General features: G+C 41.2%; 1 pseudogene; it reads right to left on the bottom strand.

Moving 5' to 3' along the window:
* Positions 1–1,224: 1,224 nt before the first annotated feature.
* Positions 1,225–1,952, bottom strand: LOC122486409 (annotated as a pseudogene).
* Positions 1,953–17,538: the final 15,586 nt, after the last annotated feature.

A 17,538-nucleotide genomic window follows, 5' to 3' on the forward strand; every position in this document is an offset into this window, starting at 1 on the left:
ACACATAGATCAATGGAACACAGCAGACCTGGAAATGGACCCACAATTATATGGCCAACTAATCCTCAACAAAGCAGGAAAGAATATCCAATAGAAAAAAGGCAGTCTTTTCAGCAAATGGTACTGGGAAAACTGGACAGCAACATGCAGAAGAAAGAAACTGGATCACTTTCTTACACCATACACAAAAATAAACTCAAAATGGATGAAAGACCTAAATTTGAGACAGGAAACCATCAAAATCCTAGAGGAGAACACAAGTAGCAACCTCTTGGACCTCAGCCAGAGCAACTTCTTGCTAGACATGTCACCAGGCCAGAGGCAAGGGTAACAAAAGCAAAAATGAACTATTGGGACTTCATGAAGACAAAAAGCTTCTGCAAAGTGAAAAATCAATAAAACTAAAAGGCAACTGAAAGAATGGGAGAAGATATTTGCAAATGATATATCAGATACTAAAGGGTTAGTATCCAAAATCTATAAAGATATTAAACTCAACACTCAAAAAACAAATAATCCAGTTAAGAAATGGGCTGAAGACATGAATAGCCAGTTTTCCAAAGAAGACATCCAGACAGCTAACAGATACCTGAAAAAATGCTAAACATCACTCATCATCAGAGAAATGCAGATCAAAACTACAATGAGGTATCAACTCACACCTGTCAGAATGGCTGAAATTAACAACAAAAGAAACAACAGATGTTGGTGAGGATGCAGAGAAAAGGGAGCCCTCTTGCCCTGTTGGTGGGAATGCAAACTGGTGCAGCCACTCTGGAGAACACTATGGTGTTTCCTCAAAAGGTTAAAAAATAGAACTACCCTATGATCTAGCAATTGCACTACTAGGTATTTACCCAAAAGGACACAAAAATACAGATTTGAAGGGGCACATGCACCCTGATGTTTATAGCAGCACTATCAACAATAGTCAATTATGGAAAGAGCCCAAATGTCCACCAACTGATGAAGAGATAAAGAAGATGTGGTATATATAATCACAATGGAATATTACTCAGCTATCAAAAAAGAATTAAATCTTGCCATTTGCAGTGAGGTGGAGGGAGCTAGAGTGTATTATGCTAAGCGAAAACAGTGAACTACAGATCATATGATTTCACTCATATGTGGAATTTAAGAAACAAAATAGATGAACATATGGTGGGGGAAGAAAGAAGAGAGAAGGAAACAAACCATAAGAGACTCTTAAAAAAATTTTTTTTAACTAGGCAAAGAACTTTATTAACCTTGTTTCAAACTTTATTCCCAGCCTTCTTCAGCTTAATTAGCTGCAAAGAATGAATTGTGTATAAGCAAAAACTGAAAAGAGCTGCAGTGTCCAAGGGGCGTGGGCTTAAAAATATCAGAGATCTAGATTTTATCAGACCCATGAAGAAAATGTTTAAAAAGCAGTCATAATATAAAATACCAGCTCCCTGTAACTTCTTCAAGTTTTATCTTTTTCAGAAGTTGACTCAATTCAGTTGGCTTCATTCTTGGAAGCTTCATCAAAATTCTCCACAAGATCTGGAACTTCATCATCATCGTCCTCTCTGGTAGCTAGTGGTGCCTTTCCATCCACAGATTGGGCAGACCTTCAGCCAGTCTTCTTAAACTAGTCAGACCATCTGCACCAAGATGGTTTAAGATACCAGGTAGCATTTCTGTCAGCTGCTTTGTCTCAGCATGGCCTGTTCGCTGCCAGGGATGCCTGAACTTTACAGTTGTTAAAGTGGGTCACTGTTCCTTGGTTTGTGAACACATTTGCTTCTTCAACACCAGAGATATTGTTTACCCCTAACTTCTTTAAGAAGAAATAAAGTTTTTTATCATCTGCTGTAGCTGTTTTATGAGCCACTTTCTTCTTTACGTGAGCAGTTCCTTTCCCACCAGCGTGCACTTGTGCTTGCAAGTTTGGCGAGTTTCTCCTGGTTCATGATAGTTTCTTTTATCTGGTTGGAGTGGAAATGGGACTGTGCATGGGGGACTAGGGTTGGTGCTCAGGGGATCTTGGGTGGACCAGCTGAGATTAGGCACACACACGCTGGGACAAATAGATGGCAGCTAGAGGGAGCTAAAATTTTTTTAATGTTTATTTATTATTGAGAGAGGGAGGGAGGGAGGGAGGGAGGGAGAGAGAGTGCAAGCGAGCACGAGAAGGGGAAGGGCAGAGAGAGAGAGGGAGACACAGAATATGAAGCAGGCTCGTGTCTGTGACCTGTCAGCACAGAGCCCAAAGCGGGGCTCGAACTCACAAGCCATGAGATCATGACCTGAGCTGAAGTCAGATGTTTAACTGACTGAGCCACCCAGGTACCCCAAACCAATAGAGACTCTTAACAATGTAGAACAAACTGAGGGGTGATGGAAGGAGGTGGGCAGGGGATGGACTAAATGGATGATGGTTATTAAGGAGGGTGTTTGTTATGCTGAGCACTGGATGTTGTATATGAGTGATGAATTACTGAATTCTACTCCTGAAACCAATATTGTACTCTATGTTAACTAACTAGAATTTAAATAACACTATGAAAAGACCAAAAAAAAAAAAAAAAAAAAGAAATGAACTTAGCAGGCATATGGGTTTGTATGTCCATAAACAACTTAGTACTCAGGTAAGATAAGAATATTTACAGTCTTTGCCCTTGCCTGACCTCTCAAAAGAGTCTGGTCTCATAATTTTGGTGCCCTCTTCACCACTGTGTCCAGGCTCTATGGCATTGGTTCTCAAAATATGGATGAGGGAGGAAGTCTGTGCGGGCAATGGAGCAGTGACAAATGCATTAAATAATAAATCCCTCTCTTCCTATCTTTATGAGACAATCTGATTTAGGCAACGTAAATAATTTCAAATGGTACTTCTCAGAAAATAATGTGGCCCAGAAAATATATTACTAAATAGCAGATGGACAAAATGATTTTATCCCTTCAATACTGTGGTAGACAGTGTTTACCCAAAGTGGATGCACCAATCTTTCCCTTCCCAAATGCTGCTTGTTGTGTAATATGACTGAGACTGTACCCACTGAGAGATGGGTCTAAGATCTCTTCTAGCGGGTTTGGGAAGGCTTGTGATCACAGTGGAGGTGACACTACATGACTTCTGAAGGTTGGCCCTAAAAGGCAATGCAGCTTCTGACAGGTTGTCCTGGGGCACTTGCTTTTCGATCTCGCCACCGTGCTATAAGGATGCCACGGAGCCCCATGGAGAGGCCAAGTGTAGATGTACCAGTTGGCAACCTCTGTGTAGTCTCTGCAAACATCAACATCAACTGCCAGAAGCCTTCAGATGGTTCCACACCCTACCCAGTGTGTTGCCTCCAGCTTTCAAGCCTTTGTAGCCAAGCTCCAGACACCATAATGTGAAGACACACTAACTCCTCTACACTCCCTCTCAAATTACTGACCCACCAAAGCATAAGCATAAAGAAATGGGTGCTATTTTATGCCACAAGTTTGGGGTGGTTTGCTACATAGCAATAACAAGGAGAATAAGTATCCTTCCTCATCTTTAAAGATAAAACCACAGCCTTCTTTGTGTGCTCTCATAGCAGTTTTTACTCACCTCTATGAAAGCAAGTATGATTTTATTCCACCAGTAATTACATTTCTATCTGCCTGCCATCAGTTTCTGAGCTTGGCAAGGACAGAGACTTTTGCTTATTGATTTCCGTCGTCCCAAAGCATTTGTTGTAGAAATGAATGAATGAATGATTGAAATAGCCTAGAGAACACCACACTTTTGACTTCAATTTCATCGTCCCAAACATGGAGGAAGCTGATAAGTTTTAAAGCTACTGTGTTTGTGAAGAGTCATTACATATGAATCAATACACATGCAATCAATACACTTTCAGAGGCTAAGCTAGAAGCATAGAAATGGAAAACAAGAACACTCATAGTTCTGGTGGCAGAGGTTGGCTGTGCGCCTCCCACATCCCTCTGAACCTTGGGTCCCTCACACACATGCCTACCACATTCTATTACAGGTATCTACAACTCTCCACCTAAAGACTTGCTCTCAGCTCCTGAGCAGGGCAGGCCAGGCATGCTGGGAGAATTAAAGCCCTGGAAACAGACCTCAGCCAATGATGGATATGAGTTGGAGGATAAATACCCTCTGGTTCCATATACTCTGAGTTGGTATTTTTAGAGCTTATTCTACAATGTTCTTTAGAATTCCCAGGCAGGGATGAGCCCCAGAAACCTTTGTAATAATGCATTCTTCTCTTTCCACTTTTATTCCCTCAATCCCCTGCTGATACTCTTGGGATTGCCTTTGAAATAAACTATTGGCTTTCAAATCTACCCAGGGTCTGCTTCTGGGGAAAACTCAGACTCATCAGCACTCTAAGCAACACAGACCAAGTCTCATTGACAAAAACAACAAGAAGAGGGTATGGACAGATAAAATTCACCCAGCAAGTTACAATTCCTTCCAATGGATTTCAACAAATGATTCCAATAAAAATTTCCATGTGCTGTTGATTAAAGATAATCAACTCAAGATTCAGGCCACAACAAACTATAATAGACAAAGGGCTCATTTATACATTAGTCAGGACATTTGGGCTGCAAGTGACAGAAAACGAACACAGACTGGCTCAAGCAAAACAGGAATTCACTAATTTGTGTAACTAAAGTGCCATGGGAAGAGGAAGGTCTTCAGCAGTGGTGGACCCATATCAATATTACCAAAAATCTGTTTACCAACACACAGCTCTGCTTTCTTCTTGGTTGTTTTTTTACCATTTGGTAACCTCTTTAAAAACAGTGGGAAGAGGCAACTTCAGATTTACATTCCATTCACTAAGTAACACCAGCAGAAACAGAGATGCTCTTTCTCAATAGTTTCATGCAAAGTCTTGGGCTTGGCTTTAATTTCTGAACTGACAGCTGTGGTCAGGACATTGGAATATGTCACTGGGCAGACTAGATCTGTGACCTCTGTGCAGTGGGGGATGATGCCATGGTGACTCACACCCAAACCATACAGGCTGGCAGTAGCTCAGGAGTGGTTCCTTAAAGGAAATTCACAGTCGAAAGGGGAAGGGATACTACACAGAGAAGCATGACCCCCTATAACACTAAAACAGACTTGTTTTAAAAAGGAGAAGGGGCACCCGGACAGGGGCGCCTGGCTGGCTCAGTCAGAAAGAACATGCAACTCTCGATCTCGGCGTTGTGAGTTCAAGCCCCATGTTGGGTGTAGACATTACTTAGATAGATAGATAGATAAAATTTTAAAAATGAGAAAGTACAGACAAGGAAAAACAAATAAACTGAACTTTTCAGTTACTCAAGGCATAAAAAGCCCATCTTTTGGGAAAGCCAATTTCTCTGATTTATAACTGAAAAAAGTTGTGGCTGATTATGTATACAAATAAAGAGTGCTCCATGTGAGATGAAATAAGCACATTCTAACCTGTCCTTCTGTTTTTAAATGCAGGTTTCATTATTATTTAGTTATGGTGAGGCCAACAGATTAGGAGATGACCGTTATTGACATGAGAGATTTTTACTCACAGTTTCCAAGAGCAGGGTCATACCATTCCATGAGGCGCCACATGGGGAAGCACCTGGGATGGTCAGGAGGCAGAGGCAGAGGCAGCAGGGAAAACTGGGCAAGAAGATTTACTCTAGTTTCTGTGGGAAGGAACACAAGGGTCAAGGTAAGCAGGTATGGAATTGGCTAGTTTGAAAATTTTCAGGAGGCTCTAGGGTATAGGGGCTGTCCTGAGTTGTCTGGTGTCTGGCTCCAGGGTGATTACAGCAGGTGGATCCGGTAGCCCAAAGCGTTAGACTTCAGTAAAGGAGGTGGTTGGGGGTATGGGGTTTGGACTCTTTAATTTGTATATGAAAAGTGTGCTCCCAGGTGAACTGTTGAAAATCTCTAAGAATTAGCTAATCCTGAGAGGTGCAGTCCCTCCCCAGTTAGCAAGACCCTAGATACCAGAACATAAAGAATAGGAAATATAGTTAATACACTTTTTCACTGAATGCAGCTATACAACCTGGAGAGATTGCATCAATCAGCCATTTGAGGACTCTGAAAAGGAAGTAGTAGCAAGTGGGCTGGAAAAGAAGACCAGAATTTGAAGAACCATCAAACCGGAGTTTACTCTTTTTCTCTTTCTAGTGTCTACTGGCCTGAACTCAGCACAGTCTAAAACCTCGGAGTGAACAGAGAGAGCTCAAGGAAAATCCCTTTAATTCTGGCTTGAAGACAGAGAAAGAGGTTTCCTGATACTTAGAAAGGGGGGAGGAAATGACTTATTTTCTTTTTCTCATTCCTTCTTGTCTTTTTTCTATTCTCCTGTACCTCACCTCACAAGCAGTCTTGGCATACTAATGGTGCTGCTCTCAGAGGCAGCACTGGAGGCCTCCAGGAGCCTAAAACTCTGAGGAAAGGAACTTCCTCTCCAACAGGAGGCCCTGTGGTCCCCAGAGATAAGGCAAACTCCTGTGGCTTTCTTACCCTAAAACTTGGCTCCAGATGTGAGCACAGCTAGGGGTTGTGCATGCCAGAGTGGGGTAAATAAAACCCTAGTTTTCTGTTTAAATCAGCAAAAAGAGGTGTTCAGGGAGCTGAAAAGTGTCAGAGACAGCCAAGAGAGAGGAGAAAGTTGCTCATGGACTCCTAGGCTAACCTCTGAGCTATGCATTCCTGATTGTGACCTAACCAACATACAGAGACTTTGGAACTGAGCTATGGAACAGACTATACCCAAGTCCCAGGCTGAGCCCTGGGTGGTGAACATCTGGAACAGATCTAAACAGCACTGCAAAAGGATTTGAAAACCGAACTGACCTTGAAACCACAACCCAAAAAAACTGGTTGGAAATTGAGGACCGAACCCAACTGGGTTGATTAACTGCTAAAACAAAAACATCAACACTCTTCATAGGATTTAAGTAAGATTCAGAGTCTCATAATATTTAAAATGTCCAGGATACAAACCAAAATTACTCTGAATCCAGAGAATCAGGGAAATTTCGACTCACACGGGAAAAGATGCCAATGCTGAGATAACACAGAGGTTAGAAATATTTGAAAAAAGGCTTTAAAGCAGCTGTTAAAGAAATGCTCCAACATTCCATCAGGAATCCTGGGCACTCCTGAAATAAATGGAAAAATAGAAAGTCTCAGAAAGAGAAAAGAAGATATAAAGAACCAACCAAATAAAAATTCTTAGAACTGGAAAATACAATAACCGAAACAAACTCACTGGCTGAGTTCACCAGCAGAATGGAAATGACAGAGAAGTCAGCGAACATGAAGGTAGACTAGGAGACAGTATATAAGTTGAACAAGAGACAGAAAAAAGATAGAAAAATAAACAGATCCTAAGGAACCTGTGGACAATCCCAGAAGGTCTAACATTCCCATCATTATGTCTGAGAAGTGGGAAAGAATGAAGAAAACATATCTGAAGAATAACAACCTGAAAACTTCCTGAATGTGGCAAAAGGCAGAAATCTGCAGTCAAGAAGCTCAGAAAACCTCAAATAACATAAATCTAAACAAATCCCCCCTTCACACACACATAATAATAAAACTCCTGAAAACTAAAGAAAAAGAAAAAATGTTGAAAGCAAACAGAGAACAATGGACACACTACCGATAGTTATCCTATAGGAGAACAAGAATAGAAGTGGTTGCAGAATACTCATGAGAAACCAGAGTCTGGAATGAAGTATAACAATATACTTAAAGTGCAGAAGGAAAACAAATGTCAAGTCAGAATTCTATTCTACTGGAAACAGCCTTGGGAACAAGGTGAAATAAGGACATTCTCAGGTGAAAAAAAAAAAAAAACTAAGAGAATTCATTTCCAGCAGACCTGTTCTAAAGGAATTTCCAAGTAGTTTCTTCAGACAGAGGCAAATTATATCTGAAGGAAACCTGGAACATCAAGAATGAGGAAAGAGAAATGGAAATAGTAAATTTCTGTGTAAACATAACAGGACTTTTCTCCCATGAGTTTCTTAAAGTATGGTTGATAGTTGAAAGCAAAAATTATAACACTGTCTGATGGAGTTTTCACTGTATGTAAATAACAAAAAACATATCATAACAAAAAAACCATATCTACTGGTAAGGTTTCTATATTCAACCTGAAATGCTAAGATACTTAAAAGTGAAAAGTTATATATATTTTAAACTCTACAGCAATCATTAAAATTACTATACAAAGAGATACAATCATAAAAACAGAATACATATATCCAAAGTATGCTCTCAGACCATAATGGGCTTTATCTTGAGTTATGCCAGGTTAGTTCAATATTTGAAAATCAATGTATTATTCATTGTCAAAAAAAAAAGTACATGATCATATCAATTAATACAGTACAAGGATTTCACAAAATTCAATGTTCATTCATAATTAAAAACTCTCAGCAAACTACAAAAAGAAGGGACTTTTGTCAGCCCAATAAGGGACATCATTGAAAAATCTACAGGAAACATTACACTTAATGATAAAAGATTGAATACTTTCCTCCAAAGAATGGGAACAAGGCGGACTTCCTCTACTTCCCTTCCTATTTGACACCATACTGGAATGGTGCAAGTAAACTATCCGGTGCAAGTAAACAAAAAACAAAAAACAAAAAAAAAAAGGAAAATAAACAAATAAAAGTCATCCAATTTGGAAAAGAAGAAATAAAGACAAGATGAATTTACTGCCTAAATGTTAACAAAGGATTATATTTCTACATAACAGCAAAAAGGAATTGGAAATCAAATATTTCTAAATGCTATTTAAAGTAGCTCAGGGGTGCCTAGGTGGCTTAGTAGGTTAAGCATCTGACTTCGGCTCAGATCATGATTTCATGGTTCATGGGTTCGAGCCCCACATTGGGCTCTGTGCTGACAGCTCAGAGCTTGGAGCCTGCTTCAGATTCTGTGTCTCCCTCTCTCTCTGCCCCTCCCCTGTTCATGCTCTCTCTCTCTCTCTCTCTCTCTCAAAAATAAAGAAACATTAAAAAAATTAAAATATAGAATAAAAGAGCTCAAAAGTGGAAATACTTAAATATAAATCCAATAAAACATGCAAAGGATCTGTGTGCTGAAAACTACAAAATGTTGATGAAAGAAATCAAAGAGGACCTCAATAAATGCAAAGACATACCATGTTCATAGACTGGCAAATAACAAGTAAAGATGTCAAATCTCCCCAAATTTATTTATACATTTAACATAATCTCAATCATCCCAACAGGATTTTTTGTAGAGATATAAGTTGATCCTAAACGGATATAAAAATGCAAAGGAACAAAAATAGCCAAAATGATTTTGAAAAAGAAGAACAGAGTTGGAGAAATCACACTTTTCAATTTTAACTTTTCTATAAAGCTTCAGTAATTGGGATCAAGATAGGATAGTATTGGCAAAAAAAATGTAGATCAATGGGACAGAAGAGACTCTGAAAATAGACCCGATGCTATGGCCAGCCAACTGATGCCATTTTAATTGAAGTTTAATTCATATACAATGAAATGCATAGACCTGAAGTGTGCAAACTGAAGAGACTGACCAAGTCATATACACACATAATACACACCCAATAAAAAATATTTCCACATCCATTACTCTAGAAAATTTCCCTGCACTAAATTTATCAATTGAGTCTGTGCTAAAAGTGCAGAGGCAATTCAATAGAGGATTGTTTTCTTAATAAATGGTGTTGAAACATTTGGACTTCATGTGTGAAAAAATGAATTCCAATATAAATCTCATGTCTTAAACCAAAATGAACTCAAATGAAATTACATATCTATGATTCTTTTTTAAGAAAGAGAAAGCATGTGAACAGGGGAAAAGGGCAGAGGGGGAGAGAGAGAGAGAGAGAGAGAGAGAGAGAGAGAGAGAGAGAATCTTAAGCAGGGTCCACACTCAGCATGTATGTAGCCTGATGGAGGGCTTGATCCCATAACCATGAGATCATGATGTGAGCTGAAATCAAGGGTCAGACAATTAACCAACTGAGCCATTCAGGTGCCCCACAAAATCATATATTTAAACTTAAGACAGAAAATTATCAAACTTTTAGAAGAAAACATAGGGGAAAATCTTTATGATTCAAAACAGAAAAAGAATACACTGGGCTTCATCAGAATTAATAATTTGTTCCAGGAAAGACACTGTTAAAATAATGAAAAGGCAAGCTACAAAGTAGGAGAAAATATTTACATACCACATACCAAAGACTTGTATCCAGAATATATTAAGAACTCACAAAACTCAACAGTAAGAGAACAAACAATCCAGTTTTTAAATGAGCAAAAGATTTGAACAGACAGAGGAAATACGCATGACAAAAAAGCACATAACAAGATGTTCAACATCCTTAGCCATTAGGGAAATCCAAATTAAAAACATCATGAGCCTGTGTCTCCCTCTTTCTGACCCTCTCCCGCTCATGCGGTTTCTCTCTTCAAAAAAAATGAACATTAAAAAAATTTTTAATAAAAAACAAAAAAAAAACATGATGAAATGCTACTAACCACCTATTAGAAAGGGTTTAAAAAAAAAAAGATAACTGACAACGTCAAGTACCGGCGAAGACAAAGTGCAACTAGAACTCTTACACATTGTTGGTGGGGGACTACAATATGGTACAGCCTCTGGAGCAAACGGAGGTAGTTTCTCATAAAGTGAAAAATGTGCCTACTAGTTGACTCCTGGATCCTCCTAGGTATTACCCTAGATACATGAAAACTTATATTTATGCAAAAGCCTATACACTTATGTTTATAGCAGCTTGACTCATGATTGCCCAAAACTGGAAACAGCCAAATGCTCTCCAATGGGGAAACAAACAAACTGGGTTACATTCATACAATGGAATTCTGCTCAGCAATAAAAGGAAATGGACTATGGATATAAGCAACAGCTTGGATGAATCTCAAAGACGTTATGCCGAGTGAAAGAAGCCAGTCTCAAAAGATTATATACTATATACTGTAAGATTCCATTTATATAACTTTCTGGAAAAGATAAAATGCTGGTGATGGAGAGCAGATCAGTTGTTGCCAGGGACAGGGGTTGGGGGAAGGGTGTGCCTACAAAAGGATATCATGAGGGAGTTTTCTCGGGTGACGGAACTGTTTTGTGTCTTGAGTGTGGTGTGGTAGTTACGTGAATCAATACATGTGTTAAAACTCACAGATGTGTAGACCCACACAAAAAACAAATTTTACTATAATTTCATTTAGAAAGTAAAATTTTAAGAAACTTATAAAGTAAAAATGTTTCCAGTGACACAATCAAACATATCAGGAATACAAAACTTCTCCAGAATGTGTTATTCGTAGGTAAAGCTGAAAGGGAAAATAAAATTAAAAAGAAGTAAGTATTGCCTTGAGCAGTGATTCTCAAACTTCAGTCTTTATAAGAATCATCTGGAGAATTTGTTAACATTGTTTATTCTGGACCTCACCCTATCCCTACCCTTTGAAAAATACTTGGTTGGAGCAGAAAAGGTACTAGTTGTTAAGTTACCTCAGCATGCTGTAAAATGCCTGATTAAGACCCAACTGGACTTACCGTAAATCAAAGCAGATGCTTCTGGATTCAGTTAAGTAATTAGGACAAAATTTTCCTTCAGAGAGTTTATATTTGCAGTGCTTAGGCTGGTAAATTGAGACACATAAATAAACCCTCTCCTACCAGCAGAACTAAAGCTTTTTTTCCTCCTTACAGATTGAGGCAGTTCAAATGAGATTCCTTGAGTTTTCCTAGGCAGTCACCAAAGAGCATGAGCCTTAAAAAATGAATCCATGATTAAATGACTTGCTCCAAGTTACTGATGGAAGATTAAGAGTTTGGTTGTTGTTGTTGGTTGGGTTGGTCTGGCCAGGAAAGGAGATGCAATTGTGTAGAAGTAACCAAACATGGAATTTTGAATTCTGGGAAATAATGTCAAAAACATACTTTAAAAAAACTCCCTCTCTTTCCTACACTTACAGTTTGATGTTAGCCTAACTTAGTTTCAATTTTTTTTTAACGTTTATTAATTTTTGAGAGACAGAGAGAGACAGAGCACAGCCAGGGAGGGGCAGAGAAAAAGGGAGACACAGAATCTGTCAGCACAGAGCCCAATGTGGGGCTTGAACCCATGAACCATGAGATCATGACCTGAGCCGAAGTTGGATGCTTAACCGACTGAGCCACCCAGGTGCCCCTCAAATTTGTTTTTAAAGTAACTCTGAAAGGCCACATCTAATTTTTCATGACTTTCTTAATAAGAGACAGGAAAAGTGAAATAAACTCCTAGCTTGCATACAGTTCTATTATTTCCAAAATATTCCAATTACTTTAAGTTTTGAGATGATGTGAACCAAACAGCTATCTGACTTGCCTACATTTTAGAAAGAGTGGAAAGTGAGCAGGAGTTGGTTGTTCAAGGCACTAGTTTCATGAGAGTTTCATGAACAGAGGCCTCAAAGCTCCACACATCAAAACGGCAACTGTCTTCTTCAGCTCACATGGCTGTGCTCATGCCAAGAATTTTGAACCCAAAACCACAGGTTGACCTTCCAGAGAGGTAGGCCCAGTCTATCTGCCTCCTGCCCAAGGGAATGGCTTGGGGATTTCAAGCGACCAGAGCCACTACACTATCACACCTTGTCTGAAATGTGTCCCTCTTTGTAGGATGAAAAAGAAGGTCCTCTGTTCTCTTTACCTTTCAGCAGAGGAAGTGGGTTTGGCTCAGCAAGGGAGGTGGATGCAGACAGGAAGGGAGGAGATGTAGGCCTGTCTTCTCTCAGTCTTGCCAACACCAAGAAGGGGAAAATGCAGGCCAGCATGCCTGTCACGAACAGCAATGCTCAAAAGTACAAAACGGGGACAGCCACTTTGAAAGATTTCTTACAAAACTTGCCATATGAGTCAGCAACTGCACTCCTTGGTATTTACCAATTTGTTGAAAACTTACGTTCATATAAAACATGTACACTAATGTTTATAGCAGTTTTAGTGTCACAATTGCCAAAACTTGGAAGCACCAATAATGCCCATCAACAGGTGAATGGAGAGACAAACTGTGGTACGTCCATTCAATGGAATTTTATACAGTGATAAGAAGAGCCATCAAGCCTTGAAAAGACACAGAGGAATCTTAAATGCATAATCCTTGGTGAAAAAGTCAATTTGAAAAAAGCTACATACTATAAGTCCCTAACTACGTAACATTCTGGACAAGGCAAAATTATGGAGACAGTAAAGATGATCAGTGGCTGCCAGGGGTTCAGGGAGTCAGAGGAAGGCAGGAACGGGTGGAGCACTGAGGATTCTTAGGGCAGTGAAACCTTTCTGGATGATACTGCAAACATGGAAACATGTCATTATACATTTGTCAGAGCACTTAGAATGTAAGACACCAAGAGGGAACCCTAACATAAACTACTGTGGACTTCAGCTAATGCTAATGTATCATTATTGGCCCCCTCAACCATAACAGATGTACCACACTAATGCAAAGTGTTGATAATGGGGCAGAGGAGTTAATAGTAACTGGGGGAAGGGGTTGGGGTGTGACAGGATAGATGGGAACTCTGGACTTTCTAATCAGTTATTCTGTAAGCCTAAAATTGCTTAAAAAAAAAAAAGCACAAAACATCTATCAGGGGTCTCTTGCCCTGGCCAGAGCCCTGGTTGTGCCTCAAGGTCACCAGGGCCCATGGCGACATTTTGATTTGGCTTGCTTCCCTGATGGCTTGCAGCCCTGACTTTTTCAAAGCACAGTGGCACCCCAAGAACCCTTGCTGGCTGAGCCTAGCGCTGCCTGACTTTGCGCCTTCAAAATCACCCCAGGCAACAGGGGAGGCTGGGTGGCTCAGTCGGTTAAGCCTCCGACTCTTGACTTCAGCTCAGGTCCTGATCTCACTGTTGGTGGGTTCGAGCCCCACATTATGCTCTATGCTGATAGTGGGAAGTCTGCTTGGGATTCTCTCTCCTTCTCTCTCTGCACCTCCCTTGCTCACTCTCTCTCCCTCTCAAAAATAAATACATAAACTTAAAAACAAAATCACCCCAGGTGACAGACGAACTCTGCCTATGGCAAGAATCTTTCCAGCTTCCCTCACCACTTTACCCACAATACCTGGAGCTTTTGTGTCACCAAGCGACAACTTCCTCTTCTATAAAACCAGAGTAATAACACAATCTATCTTTACGGCTGTTCTCACGCAATCTGTATTTACCAAGTACTTCCTGTGGGCCATCCACTGCTGTAGGCACTTAGGGATACGGTTGTGAAAAAGAGACAAAAGTTCCCTCTGTGTGGGCCTCCATTGTAGTGAATGGATTAGATGAGACAATACAAGGAAGTTCTAAGCATAGTGTTTGACCCACAGCGGGTGCTCCATAAATACCAGCAACTGCAAAGGTGAAGGCCACTGCATCCATCAGGACAAGAGCTGTGTTTCCAGGCTTGGAGGAAATGTCTGTGCAAACACCTGCAGGCAGACTGCAGAGGCTCCAGGCTCCAGCAGGTGGCAGCAGCTGCAGACACATCCCTGGCGGGCCTGAGCCCTGGCTAAGGGGAGGAGGGATGGCCTGATGAATTCGAGGCTCAGGCTCTTATCCTCTGGATCACAACAAAAGCCTGTTCTTTCCAAGGAGTGTCTGGTGAAAACACAGCTCCTTATCTTATCGCCATCTCTTGCTTTGTCCTTTCGAAAGTAGCCACTTAACCCTCTGCAGCAGGGATCCTTCTCAGCCCTGCAAGACAAACCTGAGGTTTCAACTGCTGAATTTTCCAGCTGGAACGGACTTGAGAATTCGTAGGTTCAAAGGTTTGCAAAGTCAAGTGCCTCCTGGGGCCAGGCAGTAATGAACAACTTCCAAAATCCTTCCTGGCTCCAAGGAATTGGGGGTGCTGTCACCACAAGTGTTGAGGGAGCCACATATCTGGACTTCAGTGTGACACTACCATGTTTTCAAAGCACAGTGGCACCCCCAAGAACCTGTCTGCCATCTGGATTCGCCCAAGCCCTTCAGCCTGACGAGTGACAGCTCACCGCAGTTTCCTAAGTTGCAGGACCTCAGCAGGGCTGGAGAGGGGGTTGCTTGCTCAAGGCCAGCCAGTGAGTTGGGCATAGCCAAGAGATGAATGGAGTTCCAAATGCTGGGTCTGCCTGTGCAGCTACGCTCATAGCCATGAAGTGGTGTGTGTGTGTGTGTGTGTCTGTGTGTGTGTCTGTGTGCACGTGCATGTGTGTCTGTGTGTCTGTGAAGAAAAACAAAAAATATGTTAAAATATGGTACGTAGCCCAAAATTGCTGTGACTGATATAACTCCTCAGTTATAGATGATAACATCGCCACCGGGAGAAGAGGATGTTGATGGGCATTTACCATGTGCCAGGCCTGGGCCAGGATTAATGCATTTAATCCTTACAGCCTCCTGGCCATGAGGCAAATATCCTCACCATCCCCATTTTATGCATGTGGAAATCAAGGGCACTGAGCAATCTGCTCGGAGTCGCTAAGCTGGAAGTGACAGAACTTCCATCCTTCCTTGGCTTTGAGAAGGCAGGTGATCAAGAGAGGGCTCCCGGGGCTCATCGTAGGGAAGAGTTTGGAGGGATGGTCTCCTCAGAGGGTGGAGAGCCAGGACCCAAGCCTGCTGGGGTTCTGAGAGAACGACACCTCCCTACATAGCCTGCAGTCCTCACACTTGTCTACATGCTCAGGTACCTTCACTGCCTAAGGTGACATAATGACACAGGAAACAGAAATAGGCCTAGACCAGAAAAGCCGTGGGAGATAGGACCAGAAAGTAGTTCTGGCCTTCTGGCAGGAACTAACCCCCAATGAGCCCTGGGGGCTCCGCTGAAGCAGTTGTCTCCAGGGAAGCTGCAGAGACTTTGGGAAGAAGGTGGGGGGAAGGCCTGTGGTCTCACGAGGCCACCACAGAATGGAGTATGGAGGTGGAGCACGAGGGAGAGGGTGGCCAGAGCCCCTTCTTTATTGATACTCCTTTGAATGTCCCCTTCTCACAATAACTAGCTGCCTCCCCTCTTGCTTCACACTCAGACACACCCTAGATGTTTAGCACTTTTCTGGCGTTTTCCAGTTTGCCAGAGCCCTCAGAGTTACAATGCTATAGCTAGGCTATCCTTCCTCAGCATTAACTAGTTTATTCCTTAAGTGATCACTTAACGTCCCCAAGCCTCAGTTTTCTCATCGGCAACATGGGTGTAATGATATTTAGCTTATAGTGCAAGGCTGCTGAGAATGTCACAGAGAGGAGTCCAGTGCCTAGCATGGTAGTGATGTTAGGTGGTGACAGAGTCAACTCTGTCAGTCACTGTTATGCTTTCTCAGGACAGTCTCCTGTCTTGACCTTCCCATTCCCCCCAAACACAGAAATAAAAAAAATCTCTTGGTTCTGCAGTCTGGGTGGGCTTTTTCAATGAATCAAAAGCCAATCAAGAAAATGAATTCACAAAAAAAGTGTAAATGGAAAATAGTAGTTGAATGTGTTTCCCCTCCAGGGTAAGATTTGCATTTTAACAGAATTTCTCAATGCCTTAAGTTCAAAGAGCGAGGAATGGAGAGGGTTTCAAGAAGAAATTGGGTTGCTTGTACAAATGAGCAGCTAAGAGGCACTACGGTTATGATGCTGAGGGAAAGCAGAAAGCAGAACACGATGCCTTGTAACTGGGAATCACCCCCTTCTCACCTCCACCTTCTATACACACACATCTCCCCAGTCATCTACAGTTACAGACAACTGGAGTCAGAACTAAGCTTTTTCTCCCTACACTATCATTTGCTAATATGGAAAATGGCATCATCATCATAATAGCTATGTCCTAGGGTTATTATTGTGAGGGTTAAATGAGTTAATACATGTCAAACTTTCCAAAAGTGTCCAACATCTAGGAAGCACAACGTAAGGGTTCATTGTGTTACTTACCAAGTTGGCCCTCGTTCTGAGTTCTTGCAACAGTGACGTGTAAGTGAACATTCCTCCTTCTGTTTGAACTGGCATTTGAAGATATGTATACCATATTTTTTTGAAATCTTGAAGGCCTCTCTAATGCCTTTCACGTTTTGATTCAGGGAGAACTAATAGCTTAGCTATACTCTAATAGTTAAGCATAAATCAACTTGATGTACTGGGAAAGACACAGGGGCAGATGATGATTCAGTGCTCCTGACCTTGGAGCTATGTGACCCCGGACAAAGTCAGACCTCTCTGAAACAGAAAACATTCATAGAGTCCTTTGAGGATCAAATGGCATCATAGATGTAAAAGAGTTTAAGTAGAAAGCTATTATAACTATAACTACCATGTGGACTTCTAGAAGCAAGGTCATGAATTCTATGACCATTGAACTAATTATCTCCCCCCCTTCTTGCTCCAGCCCTGGAGCTCAATATTTCACAATTTGATGCTAAATTTGCTCATGCTGCTAAGCCAGAATACCATAGACTGGGTGACATAAGCAACAGACTTGTATTTTTCACATTTACAGAGATAGGGAAATCCAAGAGCAAGGTGCTGGAAAGGTAGGTTTC

Source organism: Prionailurus bengalensis, chromosome A2 (assembly GCF_016509475.1).
Source record: "Prionailurus bengalensis isolate Pbe53 chromosome A2, Fcat_Pben_1.1_paternal_pri, whole genome shotgun sequence".
Taxonomy (NCBI): domain Eukaryota; kingdom Metazoa; phylum Chordata; class Mammalia; order Carnivora; family Felidae; genus Prionailurus; species Prionailurus bengalensis.